The sequence below is a fragment of the Apus apus genome, chromosome 2 (assembly GCF_020740795.1).
Source record: "Apus apus isolate bApuApu2 chromosome 2, bApuApu2.pri.cur, whole genome shotgun sequence".
Lineage (NCBI taxonomy): Eukaryota > Metazoa > Chordata > Aves > Apodiformes > Apodidae > Apus > Apus apus.
The window spans coordinates 98,429,097-98,447,258 of NC_067283.1; the positions used below are offsets into that span (position 1 = coordinate 98,429,097).

The window sequence follows — 18,162 nt, forward strand, 5'->3', positions numbered from 1 at the left end:
TTTGCCTTAGGTGATCAACTACACAGTAAAAAGCATGTTTGGCAAATTAATGTATGGCTGCATTATAGTATGGTATAATGTTGTCCTGTGAAGAATGTTTGTGTAGTGGAAATGATGAAGTGTATATGTTGGTGATGAAGTAAAACAAGATTTTGTAGAATATGAGAATACATTAATCTTTTTAATTGTTTATATATAAAGCTTATATGCTACCTTACAAAAACAGAAGAGAAAATGGGTGCCTCAAATGCACCTTGTTATCACTTAAAGACCTTTTCCTTAAATGAAAGCATGATTCATTCACAAAGCAGAGAAAATTCATACCCATTATTACTCTCTGGAAATAACTTGACCCCTTCTGTCTCATGGTTTCCCCAGGTATTCCATAAGCTGAATAGCTGTTGAAGTGAATAAACTATTCAAAGCTAAAACTTCAGTCTGAGGTGACACAAACACAATAGAGAGGAAGCTACAGAGATTTGGACAACCATTTGATACAGTATCTTTTCCTTAGCAGTACATTCAAAAGGTCTGTCTCTCTCCCTTCAGTCTGTGATTTAGAAAAAAAAAAATAATGTTAACATAGAAATATGTTTTAATTAGTTTCTTATTATACATTACTTGATGTTTTTATAATATGGACATTAATAAAAAGAGTAGCTTGATTTGAAAAAATAAAAGTGACTTAGGTCGTTCTAGGTATTGTGATAGTTTCACAGGGAAGATTATCCAAAATTGAGTTCCCAGTTTTACACATAAGTATAGAAATGGATCACAGGCCTGGCCATTGCCTTCACAAACAGCATTTCCTCTTTGAAATTATAATAATAAATGGAATAAACTGATTTCTAGAAAAAAAATCATTTTGAAAATAATTTAAACAGATACATAATGACTAAGAAATAGAAATAATCTAGTAGAGCATATATCAATAAAAAAACCCCAACCATTTTGTAATGAGGTAGTACATCTATATTGTTCACATAACAATTCATAAAGTTGTGCACTTTAAGCAGAGGCAGTAATCAGCAGAAAGCAGTCTGCAGACAGCAATTAGTTCACTGAAGTATCAAATAGTAATGTTAGTATTCAAAGAGGGGAGAGAAGTAATATGGTACCTCAACAAACCAAGTGATGCCTTAGCATTCTAATCATAACAAATTTGTGTCATCTAAACAGAAGGAAGAAGGAAAGAAGAGGTTAATCCATCTTGAGATGATATTAGTCCTCTAGGCATCTGCACTGTTCAACTTTAGACATCTGGAGGTGAAAAGATGCTACCAATGGGGAAGGGTGTGAAGATTTGATACTGTAATTTATAAGGGAATAGCTTAGTAGGTAATGAAAATCCTCATTCTTGGAGATAACTGTAATAATCTACACTGGCTTTTTAATATATTTTTTACCTTTGCTTCCTATATTGTGAAACATACGCTTTCATATAAACTTATTTTTAGCACTAGTGGTAGAATTAACTCTCTGTAAACTGAAACTAAAGTATTTTTTTCACAAAGTAGAACAAGCCTTAAAATCAGGATGTTGATACACAGCACCAACCACCATATTTAACAAAAGGCACGACAATATTTCTGACCTACCACATTAATTGATTTAGAAATGGGAAGTGAGGGAGTCTGTGCAGCACGAGTGAGCTCCAGTAAGCAGTGTCTACAGAGAAAATCATCCAACATTCTGTATACAGAAGGATGAACATTCAACCTGGAAATTACTTTAATGGAAATAGTAAATACGAATAATTAACAATTATTAATTAACAATTATTAATATAACAGTTTAATATTGAAAAATAATGTCTCTCTAAATTGTGTGGTTTTATAAGGTTCTGCCACTATAAACACAACTTTGCCTGCAAGTGATTTGCAATGTCTTGACTGAAACTGAATGCAGTTTCAGCTTTTGTATTATATTTCAGTAAAGATTCAATGTTTATATATACAGCTTCAAGAAGAAGTTTTGTTCTGCAAAAGACTTTTTGATAATTCAAATAATTTTTTTAGCTAATTCAAGATAAAATGTCATTTTAAAAATGTATAATCTCTGTTCTGTGGGAAATTCTCTACTTTCAGTTTAATACCTGTTTGCTTTACAATTTTTGGGGGGGCAAACCCTATGTTCAAGCTGATTTCATTATATTAGCTGCTCCACAATCACTCCAAAATATCTTAATTAAAAGATTTGCAATATTACAATAAAAATGTTTGCATCTCCCTTTCCTTAAAATTAAGAAACTCAGTTGGCTTCTACAAAAGAAATTATGAGGTTTGGACAGAAGCAATTTGTTCAAAAAAATAGCAGTATTTAAAATTAGTTTCCCAGATTTAGGAGTAAGATCATAAAGACCTTTAAACTGAAATAGCCAAGTAGAAGACAAAACCATGCTATGGTAATATGGTGTTTGAAACAACAGCCCATCCTTAAGTTAGATCATCACTATCAACCCTACAGTTCATACTCCTTCTCACACTCTTTTTGAAAGTTTTTTTTCATCATCCCTTTCAGCCCCCAGCTAAATGAAAAAAATATTTCTGTGTTCTTGTCAATGTGGCAGTGAGTTCTGTGCAATCTTTCTGTTTTAAGTATTACAAATTTCAACTGCTCTCTAAGCAAGCAAGGAGCCATATTGTGCTGCTCTTTTTATTACATAAAAAATACGGGCAAATCATTCAATTGTAGAGCTAAAAAAACCTCAAGCCTCCAGATTCTGAAATAGCACTTCATTCTTCAGACACTAAAAGTGTTTCTCTCTGAAGAGCCTTTTGTGACATGAACACGCAGAAAGCCTTCTGGCTGTTTTATTATCTTACAGAGCCGTGTGTGCTTTTGCAGAGGCCCCATGCCTGCTGCAGCAGCAGCACCATAAATAAACAACTCGCCACCGTACTGGAAATGATGAGTCCTTTCGACAGCCCTCCACAGAGAAATGCATCTCTGGACTGCCTGCTACTTGCAGTGTGAGTGGGGTAGGTATGGGCAGCCCCTCAGGCGAATGCTGACAGGGAAACAGTTTTCATTTATCCAGTTCCCTGAGTGATAGTCCTGAGGATATTATATTTCTGCAAGGAAACTTTCCTTGGGTACTTTCCCTCTTTGCTTGCCCCCTCTCCTCACATGTACATGTACACCACTGACAATGGGCAAACCACTAGAAAGGGTTTGAAAGTTAGATGGAGCCAAACCTGGGTAATGGGCAGTCCACAGAAAATCACAAGCACAAGCTACCTTCAGAGGTGGCAGGGTTACCTTTTGGGATACTCACAAAGGTATAATGTACACTATTTGCATAAGGATTTGTGCTGTCTTTCATTGCTAAACACTGAGTACCTTCTTCTTGCTTGAACAACAGATAGGTTTTTGTCTGGTCAAGTGGCAAAACTCGTGCCTATTTAGACCAGAAAAGATCTGATGTGCTGTCATACACAGCAGCCGTATCTCCATGTTGTCAGTGAGGTTGGAACTTATGAAGTACCTGCAACTGCAGAGGTGGCATTTGCATTCTTCAGTATGTCTCAAGAGCAGCTGATGGAGGGCATCTGGCTGCTCTGTTGCTTAGTTAACAGCAAACAGGATTCAGACATGCTGACACTCCATTCAAAGCAAGCTAACCCAGGCTCTGAAAGGTACCATGTCAGCTGACATGGGAAATCCTGCACTTCTGTTATACTGTATAAATTCTGCTCATCTTCAGCAGAGCGTCAGTCTGTAGATTTTCACTAGCCCCACAAAAAGAGTAATCTGTGAGCATATCACCAGCAGGTCCCTGATTAGCGTGGTGACATGAGTTCTATGTAGGGCACAGCTGGTGTCCCTGAAGCTATAGATAGCAGCTCCTGCAGCCTCTGTCTTATATGAAAGTGACTCTGTGATCTGATGTGTTGAATCCCAAAGTCACATCAAATTTCTTTTACTAAATTAATGTAGATATTTTCTGAATATAAAAAAAATATTTGGTTGATATAGTGTATGAATGTCTAAGAATCTTCTCTTGATACAGTTTATATGCTTTGCAGCCAGCGGGGTCTGAAGACACTAATATTTGATGCATTCTTCTGAGAGGGCTGGCTATCTTACCTCTAGGGCACCAGTCCTACCTTCAACCTCATTTCACTTAGATATAAAGTGTGGTTGCAGTGCTACTGTATATGGTGAGAGATGTACAAGAAGAGATCAGTTTAAAAAATCAAAAATAGATCCATCCCAATCAGTAAGCTATCACTGAGTAGAACTAAAAAAAAGATCTATGCCTCACAGGCAAGTAATCAATGAATGACATTTGCAGCATTACTGAATACTTCTTCGGAACTTCCCAACAATTGTTACTCAGGTAGAAGCTTTTAGACGTGTAATTTACCACAGAAAAACAAACCTTGTACTTTAACAGCATTATATGTTTCTCTGTATTCCAGAATTTTTATCCCTATAAAGTAGCCAGTTTCTTCCTTAATACATCAGACTTCTGCTTCAAGTTAGTTGTATAAATCTTTCTACCTGGTAGGCTCTCCTCTCAGCTGTCAGCTGAAAAATGTTGATGCCTGCTACCTGACAATGAAGTGCCTCTGCTACTGTCATTCTCATATTGCCATTCTGGTCTGACCATTTCTGATGAGTATGCCACACAACAAGTAGGAACTGCTGTTTTCCACAGTATTAATTTGCTTCTTTAAATCTCACCGATACCAACAGATGTTATGATGGGGAAAGAAAAGGCATCCACTTATTTTCTTTCAAAACAGCAAAAACATTGAGACATTCAAAATGCAACAGAGCTCTGAATTTTCTCAAAACAAACAGATGTTCAGCTCTACTACCAAACATGAAGACAGGAGAAACACTGTACTGTGGGATAAATAATAGAGCAATTACAGTGGCTCAAAGGAAATTTGAAGAGCAAATAGCCAAAACACTATTTAATTGAGCATTTGAAAATTGTAAGAGAAATAAGGGAACCATTAGGAAGTGAGCATACTTTACCTATGAACTAAATAGTATAGTACCAACAGTTTCAGTTTAGTCACCTAAGTCAATAGTTTAGTAATAAGTATATATGAAAAAGGTGGTGTTGAAGAATAAAGTAAAAGGTAAGAAATAGGCTGTTTGACAATTTTAAAATATATTCATGCTTGCTACATCTATCTGGTTCACATTTGACCTTGTAACTAATGAAAAGAAGGTACTTTAAGGGAAAGAACTAAAACAACCAAAATGCAATAAAATAAAGGAGAAAAATATAATGAACAGCATACTTTTTTTTTTTTCTTAGCTATATGATAAAAATCTAAGACCCACAGTTCTGTAAAAAGAGGCATGGAGCTAACCGGTTGGATCCTCTGACAGAACTGAGTCTAAAATCTGAGTCTAAAATAATGGGATCCCTTTGAAAATCTTTGTTTTATGGTAGTTTCAGAAGTGGTCTACTGTCTGTCATTGTCCCCTCAAAGGTGTACAATATGACAAGTTCCTGTTAAAATATTTTTCTTTTTATTAAAGATATGTGTAAAGTTTTAGTGCATTCCCTTGCCTATTAAATATCTTTCCATTACACTGTGATTTGTTCTTGAAGATCTGACTAAAAAAACCTGTTTCTTCAATGTCCTTAAGGTTTTGCTGAGAACAAAATTGAGCAGGGTTTCTAAGGTCCTCTTTGCTCTTGATTTCACTGCTGAAGAAAGGCTTCAGTTAAATTAGGAACTTAAACAAGTTCCTAAAACTTATATAAAACCCCATCTTATGGACTTTTTTCTCTGTAAACTTTCAGTTTTCCAATTATATAGTATGTGCTCTTTAAAGCTATTCTTCCTTTCTCTTGCAAAGTTTGTTATGGAGCAATATGGCTTTGGCAGCAAATCTGTCATTTTTTCATACCCATTATTCCAGAAAAATCTCAAAATACTAAACTGCTTTGGTGGTTTTGATAATGAATGAATTACTGAGAATGGTTCATCTACTGTTCCAGATAAAATGGGTACTATTTTGTTAAGAATAACACAAAAGATACTTTGTTCAGAATCTAACTTCCTCAGTGAAGAAATTCTTCCTCTTCCCCTGTGCCTGAAAATAATCAGTAAGTGATGATGTCTACGCAATTAATATCTCTGTGAACATCACAAACTCTCTTTTTAGGCACAGCTGACACTTGTGGAATGCAACCAAGTGGAATGAGTCCCAACCAAGAGGAAAAGGTACGATTTTTAAACAGGTAGGATCTATCTTCAGCTCTGGAAACATGACTGATGTCTGTTTGCCTGAGCTTCAGCTGATTCTCTTACTTCCTGCAAAGCACAAGTTATTTTGATTTATTATCTCATCATTTTCACCAGCTCTCAACTCGATGTTATCACGGAAATCATTTCCAAAACACACTTCAGCAGTGGTTTGTATGTACTTCCTATTCATCAGGAAGCATTATGCAAGAAAAAAATCTAACATTTTTCCTGTATAGCATAGATTTCCTGTAACCTCTACAACAGAATCAAAATCATTTAATATTCGGAAGTTCCTATGTTCTGAAAAGGTGACTCCTACAGAGGAAACCTATGCTATACCTGATCTGTGATACCTGGGTCTTGATCCCAAGCTTCAAATAACTCCCCAAGATACTGTTGTTTTCAAATGGATATATTGAATCTGAGTATCTATAAAAAAAAATTAGATTTTCCTTTTTAATTTTCAGAATCTTCTAAGACTTCTGAAAAACTGCTTTAAAAATGCTAAAAAAAAAATAAATTATTCAATCTTTTTCTCATCTTCAGTTCTGGAAAATGCAGTGATAAATATACAGGCCTGAAGTTCTGTTTCTCACTATTTTTTTCAGCTTCCAGTTTAAATCAATTTATGTTCTTGGTCTATCGAATAAAGCTTCTGGTCAATGTCTCTACACAGTTCGTAAATGATACTCTAGAGGAGATTATAGGAGAGACATGATGTATAGTATTCTCTGGTGCAAATTGTGGGTTTTATTTAACGTCTTTGTGCTTCTGCTTCTGGATGAAGGTAAGAAAGAAGGAAACAGCAGAACCTGAAGAAGGAGGGAGAGATATAAGTTGAGATGGGAGAAGAGATCAGGGAATGGGACTTGATGGGAGGAGGCAAGGCGAAGATATGGCAGAATCAACTTTCCTCACAGAAAGGTTCAGAAACACTGGGTCAGAGATATAACACTACTTCTGAAATAGTACAGTATTTGGACAAAGACCTCAAATGTCTGTTCAGAATTTTGTACATGGGACTATTACAAAATAAATACTGGTAATATAATCTCTACTCTGCAGGGAAAAATTCCAATTACAGATTTCTTTATGGTTTAGAGCATGAGGTTGCATGACTTCTACTCAGATTTTTCTGTTACTCCTGTTCCATGTCTATATTTCTGTATGGTAATGTCCAATTGCAATATAAGAGTTTTGTTGCCTTTAGCATCTGTTCTACATGCTCTACTGGGAATCCTGAAGTGAAAAATTAATTAATATTTTCTCCTTTCCCACTGACTCTGTCCTCTGTAAATAAATAATGCTGGCCACTTATTAAATATTTGTTGTCTCATTATTTCTTTTACCTCACATAATTAAAAAATGTCTAACTATAGCACTAATCTCATGTGAAATCTTAGCATTAGTCTTCACCTTTGCTTTTCTGTTCCATTGCTTAGTCTCAACAGTCCTTCTCTGATGTTTAAAACTTGTCTAAGCTTCATTTTTGTCACGGATTACCTATTTTCCCCCCCAATATATTAAGATTTGTCTTTTTAGTTCTTTGTACTTATTTTCAAGTACCATTTTCAATCTCTCAAGCACATACTTACTTAGTATTGTGGCCACTTTCTTTTTTCAGCATGTTAGTTTTGCTCTTATCACTGTCTCCGAGCCCTCTTTTGTAAGTGAATAGTTTTTCTTTCGATATTTACTGTCTTTATTTTCCCTTCTGTGTGACTATCCCCAGTTTTAATTTCATATTTAAGCAGGTTAGTCTCCCGTACCTGCATCAAAAGATCATTTCCTGTTTCAGCATTACTGAGGCTGATTTTTGTGTTAATTAATATTAAACTAAGAACTGTCCATTTCTGTAGTTCACAATATTTCTGATAAAATATTTAAACAACAATAATAAAAAATGTACTACATTCACAGGATAATTTTGACAATCTTTACACTTCATATATCACAGTTTGTGCCTAAGACTTTCATCTCATTACAACAATCTTGATAAAACAGAAAGATACAGATTTTCACGCAATTTTATGGCATCACAATCTCAGGTTAACTTTTCTATCATAGAATCATAGAAAGGTTAGGGTTGGAAGGGACCTTAAAGATCACATAGATCCAACCCCCCTGCATGGGCAGGGACACTAGACCAGGTTGCTTAGAGTCCCATCCAACCTGGCCTTGAATACTGCCAGGGATGGGGCTTCCACGACCTTCCTGGGCAACCTGTTCCAGGGTCTCACCACCCTGATAACAAAGAATTTCCTCCTAGTATCTAATCCAAGTCTCCCCTCTTCAAGTTTTAAACCATTGCCCCTTGTCCTCTCGGTACATGTCTGTGCAAAATGTCCTGCTCCAGCTATCTTGTAGGCCACCTTCAGGTATTGGAAAGATGCTATAAGGTCACTTCGGAGTCTCCTTTGCTCCAGGCTGAACAACTCCAACTTCCTCAGCCTATCTTCATAGGGAAGGTGCTCCAGTCCTCTGAGCACTTTTGTGGCCCTCCTCTGGACTTGCTCAAGGAGCTCTACGTCTTTTTTATGTTGGGGGCTCCAGAACTGGACACGGTATTCCAGGTGGGCTCTCACAAGAGCAGAGTAGAGGGGGGAGAATCACTTCCCTCAACCACTGGCAAAACTTCTTTGGATTCAGCCCAGGATACAGTTGGCTTTCTGGGCTGCAAGCACACATTGACAGCTCAAGTTGAGCTTCTGATCCACCATTACCCCCAAGTCCTTCTCTGCAGGGCTGCCCTCAATCCCTCTCCTCCCAACCTGTATTCATGCATGGGATTGCCTCAACACAGATGCAGACCCTTGCACTTGGCCTTGTTGAACTTCATGCAGTTAGCATGAGCCCACTTCTCAAGCCTGTCAAGGTCCTTCTGGATGGCGTCCCTTCCCTCCAGCGTGTTGACTTCAACACACAGTTTGGTGTCATCAGCAAACTTGTTGAGACTGCACTTTATCCCACTGTCCATGTTGGCAACAAAGATGTTAAACAGTACTGGTCCGAGTACGGACCCTTGAGGAACACCACTTGTCACATGTCTCCATTTGGACATGGAGACTTTAATCACAACCCTTTGGGTGCGACCATCCAGCCAGTTTCTTATCCAACAAGTGGTCCATCCCTCAAAACCATAGCGTTCCAATTTTGAGACCAGGATGTCATGCAGGACAGAGTCGAAGGCTTTGCACAGGTGCAGGTAGATGATGTCTGTTGCTCTGCCATTGTCCACCAAGGCTGTAAGCCATCGTAAAAGGCCACCAAATTAGTCAGATAGGACTTGCCCGTGGTGAATCCATGTTGGCTGTCACAAATCGCCCCTTGGTTATCTGCTTGCCTTAGAAGAGCCTCCAGGAGGATCTGCTCCATGCTTTTGCCAGGCACAGAGGTGAGTGATTGGCCTGTCATTTCCTGGGTCTTCTTTGTGTGTCACAAGTACATCCTTCCTGAAATCCAAGCTACAAACCAATAGGTCAAGTACAGGGATGAAACGGTAATGGTCTTTTCTGCGGTCACCTAAAGAGTCAGCACAAACATCAAGAGTCAAACTGCCTTCTTCAGCTGCACTTTGTCATATATGGAGGCTAAAGTAACAGCCAGAGCTGGAGCCTCCCTGCCTGGAAGACCCTTATCCTCTTGGTGTCACAGATGGTTTACAGAAAGCCGCAGCATTACCTTCCAGTTCCAGTAGCTGGTCATGAGATATCTTGAAACAGCTCTGATACACGAAGTACAGTTTTATTAATCATAAAGTACTTTGCTAACACCCCAAAGCAGCACAACCTGCATTGGCACCTTCCCTTATTTAGTCATCACTTCTCAATCCTGATGAACTGAAACTTCAGGTTAGATTATAACAATACTTTTGCCAGATATCGTCTCTGTAAAAATATTTGATTCTGAAGCCATTGAAGTGATGAGAAATTTGACAGACAATCAACAAATCTACATGCACTAACAGAACTGAAATCCAAAGAAGGCTTAACTAGCTGACCCCTTTATAAAGTCAAGGCACCTACAAAGTTTGTGAGGGCTTTGTAGGATGTATCAGAAGGTTTTGCTCTATTTAATCCTTGGAGGGTCTTTGGGGAGAAGGATGAGGAGGACTCTTTTTGCTTCACAAGAAAAAATAATGTTCTATCACTAAAATGGAGAATGAAGCAGCCAGGAAATAGAGTTTCCAAATATTTTCAAATCTGGGTTTCATCATATTATTAAGGAGTAACAGACTGACACCACAGATTCCATTCTCCCACACATTTTTCTCTTCCAGAGTTTACCTGTGCTTATTTTTACAGTTGCTGCTTTTAAACTGTAATGCTTCTTTCACATTCCCATTAGTTCTTCCAAGGTTTCATGCCACTATTTACAATTTCTTGCTTAACAGATCTGAGGTTTAAGCCATAAAAGTCTCCAGGCAAAGGCAGTGCTGAGCAGCCAGCATAACAATGAGTTTCAACTGCTCTTGAATAAAAATAAATCATCACAATTAGGGAGAAGATCAATGTGGCAAAGCTCCTTGCAGTTCAGTAGCAGGGGTATGCCAGGTACTGTAGCTCTTCTGCTGCAAAATTCCTGATTAGTTTGTTTTCTCCCATAGAATATTTGTTTGGCTGTGTCCACCCTGATCAGAATACAAAATTTTCCTTTTCAGTATACTTCTCAAAGGAGCTGTTAGGTCATTTCACTACATATCTTTTGAGTTACTGGGGGAAAGGGACTGGATTTAAGCTTTTTGGATTTCTTTGAAAAACTTTGATGGGATTCTAGCCCCTGTTTGCTGAAATGGTATTTGTAAATCTCTGTTACAAGCCCCGCTGGAGCATTCAAGGTTATGCTAATGTCAGTCCATGGCTCTGCTGGTGTGACAAGCCAGGCTGTAAAAGTCGAGTATTAGCTAAGGTCTAAAATGCAAATATTCATGTGAAGTTTTTCAATTGCCAAGCAATAGGTACCATACAATTACAAGTCTTTGAAAGGTGGTTATATGACTGAGAAAATAACTTTCAGGAAGTATCATCTCTACATATATATCCAGAACTCTAATTAACCTACGTGAGAATGGAGTGGTCCAAGCAAGCCCTTCATGTCTTCTCAAGCATTTATACACATAAAAAGCCACACATCCTCACTGTTACAATGCTGAAAACATTCCACTAAATTTATGGATGTACTTGGTTTCAGTGTGTTATGACTTGCTCTTGCTCTGATTAGTGAAAATCCTATGCACTAAAAAGGCAAGGAGCAGCAAGAAAGAGTGATGTATATTCTTTGAGGCATCAGGCAACTGATTCCATACAAGAAATAAAGACAGATATTTTGTTTCTTCATATTTATACATACAGACAGACACATAAGCAATAAAGACATCTGGGGAGATTATTTTTCCTCAGTTGGCTTTTTCTCCTATCTCAGATATGAGCCTATTTGAAATGTCACTAACATTGATAGAAGGGCTCCTGCTGTCTTCAGTGAATACTGAGTCGAGCCCAGAATTACCTGCACAAACATCATTAGCTTAAACAGCTCACAGAATAGCAGCACTGGAGCCCCAAACCACAGGCTGCTTTAACTCATTTGCTCAACCAGTATCTACTCCTCTTTGACTTTATCAGGTGAACATTTAAGAAATATTTCTTTGAGAACTCTGTGCTAAATGTGAAACATTGACATACCTAGAGGCTCACAAAAAATCAGTCTAATAACCTGGCATTTTTATTATGTCACTTGTTTGTTGTTTTTTTTTCCCCAAGGCAGAGCAGTGCAAAGCATTGAACACTCTACCTTTGCAAAACAGCATAGTGACCCATCACTTTAAAGAGAAATCTGAAAGTTTCATTGCAGTCTTTGTATTGGTACATAAAATATGTTAAATGAGAAGAGGTCAAGTAAAACAAAACCAACAGTATCTGACTACCATTTCACACTCCAGTGCGATTGTAAATGATGGCTATGTGCAATGCAGAAGTATATACATTCTCTGACCTTTGCTCTTACGGCCATAAACCTTTGCTAGTTATAATGACAAATGCCTCAGAAACTGTTCCATTTGCGACAAACACTAGCAACAAGGCGATTGGAGCCATCCCTTATTTATACCTCTTATAGATTTTCTTCAGATTGCAATGGCATGACTAGAAAGCTGTCCTACCAGCAACAGGCAAGCAAGCTGGTTGACAAAAATAAAAGCAACTTACGAATAATCACTGAGTTAGAACTATGAGCTGATCAAATACTGCAAAGACCAATGTCATTTCAGCATTTGCAGGGAGAGTGAGAGAGAAAATGTTTCAATTCACCCTCTGTTTAAAACAGCAATATTGTATCATCAGCTTTGCAGAAGGCAATTTTTTTCTCTGTTGCATAGTTGGCACTAAAATCTATTGGACCAACTCTCAGTAAAGCAAGTATCAAGTGAAGCCAGTGGAGTCTCACCTTGCAGGAATAGATACAGATCCATATTGCAATATTTCTTTTTATAGCTCTTGCAGCAACAAAATCACTTTCCCTCTGAAATGTACTTAATCTCTTTTTAAGCACAAAGGCATGCTTGTCAAGTGTAAATGGGGAAGGGGCTACTTCAGCCCATATAACTCATATAGCTCTGAGCCTGTATGTTCTTTTTCTCACAATAATCCATGGTTCTACTGATCCTAACAAAATTGGAGCTGGCTAGACTAGTTATGCTTGCTATAATATTATCTGTATTACACCAAAAGTGCAATTAAAACACACACCCCCCACAATAATAAAAAGGGAAGTCATCTACTCACATATGTTGGACTGTTGTAGCTAAGGTTATGTTATACTCATTTTTAGTTACTCAAAAGAGATGTATTGACTGCCTAACAGTACTAACAAATCTTGACTTACATTATGCTTTGTAATGATTCACTGTATTCCATCATAAAGCTTACAATATATCAGCAGCAGATGAAAGTAGACTTAGAATCTCTTTTCAGTTTGAAACTCCTTTAAGTGCTTAAGCTGTATCAAGAAATAAAAAATAAATTAAAAAAAAAAAATCCAAATTTAAACTTTTTAACAGGAAAGGTTTATACTTGTAAAGCTCTTTGTAAATAAGCTGGGGCCTATGTAAAATAGTGATTGATTAATTAAGCTGGCTACTAATATCAAGAACACACTTCCTATTCCCAAAACTTCAAATGTGGTCCTGGTTGAAAGTCCGTATTCTCTATTTGCTATCAGTCAAACCCCAATTGGTCTCACTGTAACAACTCTCCTGAGAAGTCTGGACAGGGAATCCCTGGTAACAAATTTCATATTTCTACCTTCAGAGCTAAATTAGTAGCTTGGTTAGAAGTAACAGCTGAAGTCTTACCCTTTCTGGAACCATGAGCTCCTCTGTGGTTTCTAGAAAGGGATGTGACAGCTAGGATTTATATTACTTTAACGGATTTCTACTTGTATCTTGATCATTCAGAAGGATTCCCCTTCTTAATCACCCAGGCTGTTTCATTTTTTACATCTTCTCCCTTTGTACCCTTTTTATTAGGGCTGATTTTCCCACAAAAAGATATGAGGAAGGGAATTCCTGCATCAGTCTTTTTTTAAGGTGACCCCATGCCCTAACATCTCACAAAATAAAACATTAGCAAACTAAGCCAGGCTGTGACTTAGCAAAGTTCAGAGAGAATTCAGGCAGTGAAATCACAGTGGTAGAGTGTCAAATATTTTCTTCTGCACTATAAAGGAAAACATTCTCTTTGAACTTAGCAAGGACTTTGTAGGACAGGAGGATTATTTGAACCAGCCCACTCTTCTCAAACTATTCTGTGTGTTGGAGGAACACTGCAGATCCCTTGGATGTAAATTGCAAATTGTTTCCCCCAGTCAGATAAAGGACAAACACAAGGTTCTCCTTGTATTTATGTGTCTAGTGGTACTTGAGTCCATGGCAAACACTTAGTCAATAAGAGCAAACATCAATAGCAATAAAAAAGGCTTGTCTTTCCTTTTCTTGCAAAGTCAATGTAATCTGTCTCATGTGATTTACTTGCCCACTTTTGTAGGTAAAACGGTCCCAGGGCTGGAACAATTCTGTTTGATAGGCACATTTTACAACTATTTAAATGGCTGCCAATATAATAATTCATCTTCAGCTATCAGAAGTGTTGTCTTGCTAATGTTTTCTTGTTTATCACACCTGAATTATCTAGATGCAATGCCCATATGTACTTCGTTGATATCAACTTAATTTCTACACTAAATCTGCATGGCAATTTAGATGCTATTAAAACCAGCCTAGCATTGCTACATATTTCTAAGATCCACCAGCAAGAATAAACCATCTTCAAGATCCACATTATCTACAATGCTCTTTTATGTTTGCAATTTATCCATTACAAAACTTATTTCTATAACTTAGCTTTATTCACTTTAAGAAAGGATGATTGTTTGGTAACACCACTCAATGATCAACCAAGTATCAGATGCCATTTCTCAGCTTCCAGTTTGGCTCTAGAAGGAGACAAACAGAAGAGAACAAAGGACAGCTAGAGCTTTTCAATTCGTTTGATTTGTCAAAAAATATGAAGGGTGTTATTCTGTGCTACCTTAGCTTGGCCCTTGTCCTTAATGGCCACTATACTTTCACACATTTGAATGTCTCAAAAAGAATTCACAAAAGGGAATTTGTTATGTACACCCTTGCAGAACTAAACGGACTTTCGTAGTATTTTTATGCCATATCCTAAGCATTAGCAAGCATTCCATCAGGCTTCTGAGTAGTTCACTATGCTAAATTAAAAGCTCTTTGTGATATATTTTGAAAATAAAGCATTAGAAGTCCCAGAAACAATACACCAAAAACAGAAAAGGAAGACAAGAGGGCCAGTAAAGCCTTAAAAGAGACAGTAATATAGGAAGAACAAAATGAGAAAAAGGACGTAGGCAGAACTCAAAAATAGCTATGTAAAAGACTCACAAGCATGAATAAGATGACTCACAAACTAACAATGTGATAGATAAGTCTATTATATTAATTGTATTTAATTTTGGATGTGTGTGGACATATAGAATCAAATTTTTAAGGTGCATATAGCAATAATGCCATAGCAAAATCTTGTTCCAAAATACTTTTTAATAATTTGTTACATTGCATTAAATTTTACACTTTTTAAAGTAAAGAGCTGAAGGTAAAGCTCACAATGTCTATGCTAATCTACCTTACTTGTTTCATAACAAAGAGGTCATGTTTGTCACATGCAGTCTGACCTCAATGGAAATTTTTCACTTCCATCATCTTTACTAGTATCATTGATCAAGGCTATTCCAAGGACTGCCTTTCCCTTTTCAAATGACTGTCAGTATGATTTTTTAAAGATATCTCACATCCTTCACTATACACAGGAATCTGACCAAGGCAGGAATTTTATTCAATCTGTGTAATTGTGATGTTTAATTTCCTGCAACAGATCCTAAATAGTTGCATGCATTTTGTTTATAGAACTGGAACTGAATTCTGATGTATTTTAAAGGACCTGAGATCAAAGCTAAAAGTATGGCTTATGATTTCTTAGCCTGTCCCAACTACAAAATAAAATTACTTCACTTAAGGTATTGTGACAATGATTGTTCAGTATCCTGCCCAGAACAATAAGACAGGATGTAGCATTTATTTTACAGTGGGAGAAATAAAAGACAGTAAAGTTACTAATATAACACAATGAGATAATATCAAGTCATTAACAGATTGCAGTAAACCCTAGTATCAATCAAAAATTAGTCTCCTAATACATTTGTGGGCTTTTTGCCAGACACTGTAAACTCACTGTACCTATGTAGTTAATTGATGCTCCTTTCCAACATCAATAGATGCTGTGTAAGTTTGACAGTGTCCCAAAAAGAACTCTGAAGTGTCTCAGAGAGCATGACTAAGCCTTGATCTTCAGAGAATGACACATTAGCACAAGAAGCTCAACTCTAGTAACCAGGCTTACAACATTTTACTGGTTAAAGATTATTCTTCACAAAGAAAAGGGTTAGAGCTTCTCGGATAAAGCAAAAGCTGACATAGTGCTTTAGAGTTAGATATCCCCAAGGAGAGGGGAACAACTGTACCAGCCAACTGCACAGCCCAAATAAGCTGAGTATGTTGTTGTAGACTGCACCTGCACTCATATATTGTGAAAAAAATTGGACTCTAGTCCCTGCCTATAGAAGAAAAAAAGGCTTTGTCAAAAAGGTCCTGGCTTATTCATGCATTTAGTTAAGGCTAGGCCTATTCATTTAAAGCTGTATAAGTACTCCAATACTCTACAAAATTCGGGCCTATCATCTAACCAGATTATTTTTACAGGTTCTAATTATAAAATTTTACCTGTGTCCAGATAACACAATAACAGCAATATAACAACGAGGCTTAAACCAGTCATGCATTACCTTCAAAACACGTCACATACACAGTAGGTCCCAGAAATATGCTGTGCAGTTAAAATTACAATTGTAGTTACACTTTTACTGACAGTAAGCTGCAACCTTTAATAATCACGTGATACTGTTTGCTGATTTATCTGTGATAGATTTAATGTGTTGGCAGCTATAATTTTCATAATTTTCATGCCAGTTTTGCATGTCAAATCTGGAAAGTAGTCAGAGGCAGTTTATTGTTGCAAATGAGCTGTTGTTTAGACTATACACTGTATACTAAAAATGTACAGGCTGGTAGACATTTTCAAAATATGCACACAAAGGATTTGATTGAAGAGTGCATTCTGACTGAGTTCACTCACTGTGTTTTCTTCTACTTTTTCTCTGAACTACTTCATAGTCTAATATAAATTGAAATGTCAATACCACATATAACATTTATCTTTGGTCTAGCAGGGGATCAAGAATAAAATAATAAACAGATTTTCTCCCAGTTCAGCCAGATTCTATGCAACCAAGATTTTAAAAATATTTTTTAATAAATTTTAGAAAAATTCAGATTTTACTTATTGTTTGCAATTGCTCTTTCTAGAATCTTTGCCACCATCCCCTGAGTCAAAAATCAATAGCTGCAGAGACATTGACATTGCAGTATTTCTAGAAGCATCTGTAACATATCACCTCACCTATGAGGAAAGGCTGAGACAGCTGGGACTGTTCAGCTTGAAAAACAGAAAGCTTGGGGGCATTTGATCAAGGTGCACAAATATCAAAATAGATAGTGTGAAGAGAATGGAGCCAGGCTTTTCTCAGTGGTGCTCAGTGACAGGACTGAAACACAGGAGGTTTGTTGTGAACATCAGGAACCACTTTTTCATTGTGAGCACAAATGAGCTCTAGCACAGCTTGCCCCCAGAAGTTGTGGAGCCATTCACCTCAGAGATACTCAAAAGCCACCACTGACAGCCAGGTCTTGGTGGCCCTGCTTGAGCAGGAGGTTCCTTCCCACCCCAGCCACTTCTATGAAACTGCGATTCTATTAAATTTGTCAAGATGGGCTGGTTTTCATGAAACATCCAAACCAACACAACAAACCTGCTATGTTTTATAGAACCTTTACTTATAGACCTAAATATCCTTGTTTGTGTGTGTGAAAAGAAAGAGAAAAAAAGAAAAGAAAAATATAAACTCACTGTTCTTTAAGTCACAGCAGAAAAAATAGTCTAGTAGGTCAAAGAGCAACTCCAGGAATTAGAATAATGCAATCTTTTTAAAATATTGTTAAACAGTTTTCAGCATTCAGGATTTTTTTCCTGGCTACTAATAATAAGCAGACTGATACTAGGAATGACATTTTATGACTTTCAAGTACGAAGTAAAGTTGCACTTAGAATGAACAGCAGTAGAAAAAAAAATGCAAGTATTAAAATTGCCTACTTTTCAGTGATTCCAAGTTCTAGACACCTTCATTGAAACTGCATTTAAGATTTCATGCACCTGAAAGACTTTTTCTTTTTTTTTTTTTTTTTTAATTAACAGGTTG

The 18,162-nt window shown here is 37.0% G+C and overlaps 1 long non-coding RNA gene across 1 annotated transcript in view; it reads right to left on the reverse strand.

Annotated features, from left to right (window-relative positions):
• Positions 1-319: 319 nt before the first annotated feature.
• The window catches only part of LOC127381788 (uncharacterized), a 69,477-nt gene continuing 51,634 nt past the window's right edge, over positions 320-18,162 (reverse strand). Inside the window, exon 3 of the long non-coding RNA XR_007888796.1 lies at positions 320-550. This is a non-coding gene — a long non-coding RNA (uncharacterized LOC127381788). The remainder of the gene's footprint in view (positions 551-18,162) is intronic.